The 5,280-nt window shown below is 37.7% G+C and overlaps 1 long non-coding RNA gene across 1 annotated transcript; it reads right to left on the bottom strand.

Moving 5' to 3' along the window:
- Positions 1–418: 418 nt before the first annotated feature.
- On the bottom strand, positions 419–4,898 carry LOC133533997 (uncharacterized). Its single transcript, XR_009801956.1, has 2 exons — positions 3,895–4,898; positions 419–3,277 (listed from the first exon to the last, which is right to left on the bottom strand). It is a non-coding gene; the product is annotated as an uncharacterized LOC133533997 (long non-coding RNA).
- Positions 4,899–5,280: the final 382 nt, after the last annotated feature.

Raw genomic sequence — 5,280 nt, 5'->3', positions numbered from 1 at the left:
AACACATATAATACATAGATAGAGGTAAACAACAGGCGGCTTATCGCTACAGAGCGATCTCTTCCAGATAACCTTTAGGTAGTAGAGAAAAGAAACTTAATTTAAATATAATATTTGAAATGTAAAAATATGGTTCATTTGCAAAATAACAAATATTGAACATTTTGGCAATTAGAGACAAAGTACTTTTTACTTTTCAAATATTGTTAACGATGTGCTGATATTCCGTGAAAAGAAAACGCTTATCAGGCCCGAAATGGGGACATTTCGTGAAGATATCGAAGTGTGGATGTAATTGGCGCTTCATCAATAATATTGGTCACTTCCACACCACCAGGGCTATACCTAAACGCGAAAATCGTAAGTTTGCAGATTGCAGGCACTTCTCTGTCACTTTAATAAAACTACGTCTCATTGATCGGAAAATTTAATTAGATTGACGAAAACTTGTTCCCGTCTGGGCTGATTTTACCATTATCTGCTTATTTTTTGCGCATGGCAACATTATTGAATCGTAAACTTAAAAATCGTCGCCCCATCCCTAGAATATCACTCTATGTGTCAAATATTTATAATCTGTGGTTTGTAGCGAAAAGTGGACGCCAATTATTGGGCTGTACATTATTGCCCTGTACAAACAGTGGCTTCGTATTATTGGCCCGGACCGAGCTTGTACAGCCTGATAACGCTCAACCCAATAATACACGACCCTATAATGCGAATCCATTTAGTGGACGCCGAATATTGGTCGCACATTATTGGCCCGTACCGATAATGCTCGACCCGGGATTGCTCAACCCAAGAATGTACAGCCCAATAATTGGCGTCCACTTTTCGCTACAAACCACAGATTATAAATATTTGACACATAGAGTGATATTCTAGGGATGGGGCGACGATTTTTAAGTTTACGATTCAATAATGTTGCCATGCGCAAAAAATAAGCAGATAATGGTATGATCAGTCCAGACAGGAACAAGTTTTCGTCAATCTGATTAAATTGCCCGATCAATGAGACGTAATTTTATTATATTTTTATTTTTCCTTTGTTATTTTTAGGTTTAACTAGTTTTCATTTCATAATAGTATTATTTAATTTAGTTAGTTTTATTTAATTTTATTGCAATAAATAAACTGATTTGAATTATTTATTTTATTAGAATGACAGAGGAAGATGCCTGCAATTTGCGAACATAGATTTTTGCGTTTAGGCATAGCCCTGGTGGTGTGGAAGTGGTCCACAGATTATGACCAAAGATATTGATAAAATGGATGTGCGGAAGCGAGAATACCTATTTGTGACACTAGTATTCGCGTTTGGAGGATGTTTTTAAATTTATGGGGCATAACCCCGGCCACAGACGCACGTAATTTTCCCAACGGATGACATGTGCAAGCGAGACCGCGACGTCCCGTTCACATTTATTCTACGGAAACTGAATGAAAATTCCGTGCCTCTGCGGTCAGCCTTCTACATTTTATTCTCGACGCCCTTGTACTTATTATATGTACAACTAATTTTAATGTCTATCAATCGACTCTTCTCGACGAATATTAAGAGACACTCCTTAACAATTTTTTATTTTTTGCACCTGACTGCGACTTGTTTGCTGACAAAAATCATAAACTTTTTAAAGATTTTTTACGTTATTGTGAATCAGCTTTTTAATTATTGTCATATTTATTATATATGTATTTTTATTACCTAGCTTATAGCTCTATTACTACTTAATTTTACAGCGCATTGGCGCCCGTTAGCTGTAATGTCAAATTGAATTTCAATAAAATTGTATTTCTCTTCTTCACATAGGAAAAGTTTTCAATAAAAGTTCTAATCCACTGTACGTATTTTATTACCTTGTCACAATTTTTTTTACAATTCACTCACTAGGTATTTGCATGATTTAGGCAACGAACCAACTTTTAAACATGTGAACTTAAGTGCCAATTTCATCCACAGTTTATAGGCCTAGGCGCCTACCGCGAAAACCGAAATTCGCGAGGATCTTTCTCTTTTACTCTCGCTAAGACGTAATTAGTGACACAGAAAAATGCCCGTAATTGACTAACTTCGTTTTTCGCGGTCATAGCCACATCTGCTGACATCGGACCCGATTTCGGGCCCGAGAAAGAATATTTTTCAGTTTCATCAAATAATCATATGAAAAAATATCAAACATTGAACAATTAGAGATAAAGTATTTTCTACATTTCACATAATGTGCTGATATTCCGTGAAACTGAAAACAATTATCAGGCCCGATATCGGGAAGTGTGGATGTAATTGGCAATTTAGGGGCCGCTATACCATCAAGTGCCGCTATACCAACACTTGCATTGCGTATGCTATCAAAATAGCTTTTCTTGGCCAATTCTAGACATAGTTATTTATAGACCGTCCCTTTCAAATCAATCTAAGAAAACGGGACGACACTACGATGTTGCCACTTTTTAATTTCTACAATTTCTTGTCGGTTATAGCTGTTCACTTCAGTGTTCAGCATGTCAATACTCTTTACAAAATGAGAGCGTAACTTCGATTACATAGAGGCAGCTAAGTTTTTGTAAATAGCTAAAATAAACACATATCACCTACTTATTAAATGAAACAAAATAACATTTTAGTATTTAGTTACTTATACAATCATCTGCCAAATTAAAAACAAAATTAAAAGCTATGTTATAGGAAATACTCATAAAAACAAGTTTTATAATTTAAAATTATTAAGAACTAGCGACCCGCCCCGGCTTCGCACGGGTTACACGAAACCTAAACAAATTATACACCTAAAAACTTCCTCAACAATCACTCTATTGATAATAAAAACCGCATGAAAATCCATTCGGTGGTTTTTGAGTTTATCCCGAACATACATACATACACAAACACGTGAGTCGGGGGGGGGGATGGAGACTGAGCACGGCTAAAGGTCATTACGCTGCACTTAGATAGATTAAAGAGAATTAAAGAGTAATTTGTTCTTCTTACTCCAGCAGAGCAAAGCATCAATAACTTGCAGTAATAGGTCACAGTCCATGGAGTTATTTATGCAACGTATGAGCTTCAGGTCGTCTGCGTAAAGTAAAAATATTATCATAGGTCCATCATGTCAATTGGAGATCTAACACCAGTTGCCGTTTTTGAGGAACGCCGTTACAGAGCTCCAGTGGAGACACGGAGGGCGCTGGCAGTGTTGTAGAGAGCATGCCCTGAAGGTGCGAGGGACGGAGCGCAAACGCAGGTGGCAGCGCTGGTTCATGGACTGGTGCTGGAGGCCTGAAAATGATAGGACTGGTATAATCAATCCGATTTTACATGATTAATAGGTACTAACAATTGTCGGTCGCTCGCCTGAGTCAGTGAGAAGACAGGGTAGAGCAGAGTACAAGGAACCAGGTAAACGTAGCGGATCTCCATCTAGTTAAGAGTAAACTGGACACCTAGAGTGCTACCAATGGTAGAGCTCTTAAGTACATGCTGTGATGCTGTTACCGTGGCACATTAGAGCCCCTTTATTATTATTTATTTGGAAATCTAATCTATGACATTAATTGAACATTATACTTTGTAGTAGATACAAATAATTCAATTAGCTCCATGATGGTAGTGTAATATGTGGTTCATATGTGTGCATGTGGCTCCATCAATTGGTTGAACAAGACAGATTTGAACATTTTGAACTGTCGGCTTCCATCTGTGGTCATGTGACGAGCATCTAAACCGACAGAACTATCCATCTATAAAGCAATCGGCCGCCTCCTCTGCGGGCTCAGCTGCAATTGATTGACATTATTGATCATACCTCCGATTATTGTGTGAATAGATTAATTGCAGTCAGACCGTCCGAGCAGTGAAATCACCAAGCGGGGATAATACTAGGCGGGGTACCATACCTAATCTATTGGCGTGAAAGGCACACACGACGAGGGCCACACTTGGCGATGACTTAGGCCGTGCAGGCGCGCGAAGGCTGGTCGCCGGTCGGTAATGCTGTGGCGACAGTGCAGGCGCACCGATCATCATGTCACACAGGATATTGATTGTAGACTCTCCTGTAGTCAATACACCTGAGGAGAGAAGAAAATTATGGCAAAACTTTTCATTTGGGTCAGGTTTCCTCACGATGTAAAATAGCAAATAAGTAGGTATGTAAGTAATAAAATTCAATTTACTTCCACATCTTTGTTGCCTTTTGTCAATTATGGCAGCCAGATTGTTCACGAGGACTTGCTGTTTGATACTCAAAGTGGATGAAGGCAACCTGTAACCTAAATATAAGGCAACATGCAAACCCCTGTATCAGGACATTAGCAGCACCAGTAAACAATCCTCTTTTTTCACATCAAGAAATTATTTACCGTTACCCCCAGGGCGCACCGGCCCAGACCCTTCCGTTTCCTGCTGATCAATAGAATCAAGAGGAATTGGGAGTGCCTAGGCTCTCGAGGAGGTTTCCTGACGTGGCGTCCCACCAAACCCACCCTCCTCCAGTGATTAAAAAAAACGTACATACTTGGACTAAGCGTGTCTAGTCCAATTATTTATGTTTTTTGTCACAGAAAAAAAAAAGAAAATTAATATTAAAATTTTAAATAATCTACACATTGATAAAACGTACATAAGTAGCTGGACTAAAACAGTGTCTAGTTCAGTTATTTATGTTTTAGACAAAAAAAAAAACAAGAGATACAAAATATACTTATACAAGACGACTCGGTGATTCAGCGGTCGCCGCCGCATGGCCCCTGTAAAAATAAAATCATTTTAACAAACATGCTAAGCATTTACATGTTAACACTCTCATGAGCCGTATGGCTCATAAAAGTATTAACATATGTACTAAATAGTCAAGATTAATAAATGTGAGAAGTCCTGAAGACTCGGCAATGGCTTGCGACGTTCCGCACGGCATCTGCAAAAAAGAAAATCTTTAACCAACTAAACTTTGCTTCTATTAACTTAAAATAAAATAAATATACCTTCTATAACACTTGTTAGTCCTGTTAATTTTAATGGTAATTATATTGCTTAAATGGAAGTATGAATTTTCTCAAAGAAGCCTAATATAATTTAGTAGCTCCATTTTGGGAAGTTCCTATAGAATAATATGTAAACAGTACTGCTACTTTAGTATTTTGGTGATTAATTTTCTAGGAAATGATTAATTTCAAATGAATTGAATGTGTTTATGTAAAAGTTCTAAAAATGCAACTGACAGTTTGATCTATGAAATACCAAATTGAAAGATTTGTAGATGACAAAAAAAGGGTTCTAGTAAT

Source organism: Cydia pomonella, unplaced genomic scaffold, assembly GCF_033807575.1.
Source record: "Cydia pomonella isolate Wapato2018A unplaced genomic scaffold, ilCydPomo1 PGA_scaffold_30, whole genome shotgun sequence".
In the NCBI taxonomy this organism is placed as follows: domain Eukaryota; kingdom Metazoa; phylum Arthropoda; class Insecta; order Lepidoptera; family Tortricidae; genus Cydia; species Cydia pomonella.
The sequence above is the reverse complement of the archived record's forward strand: the minus strand, read 5'-3'. Positions and strand labels throughout refer to the sequence as shown.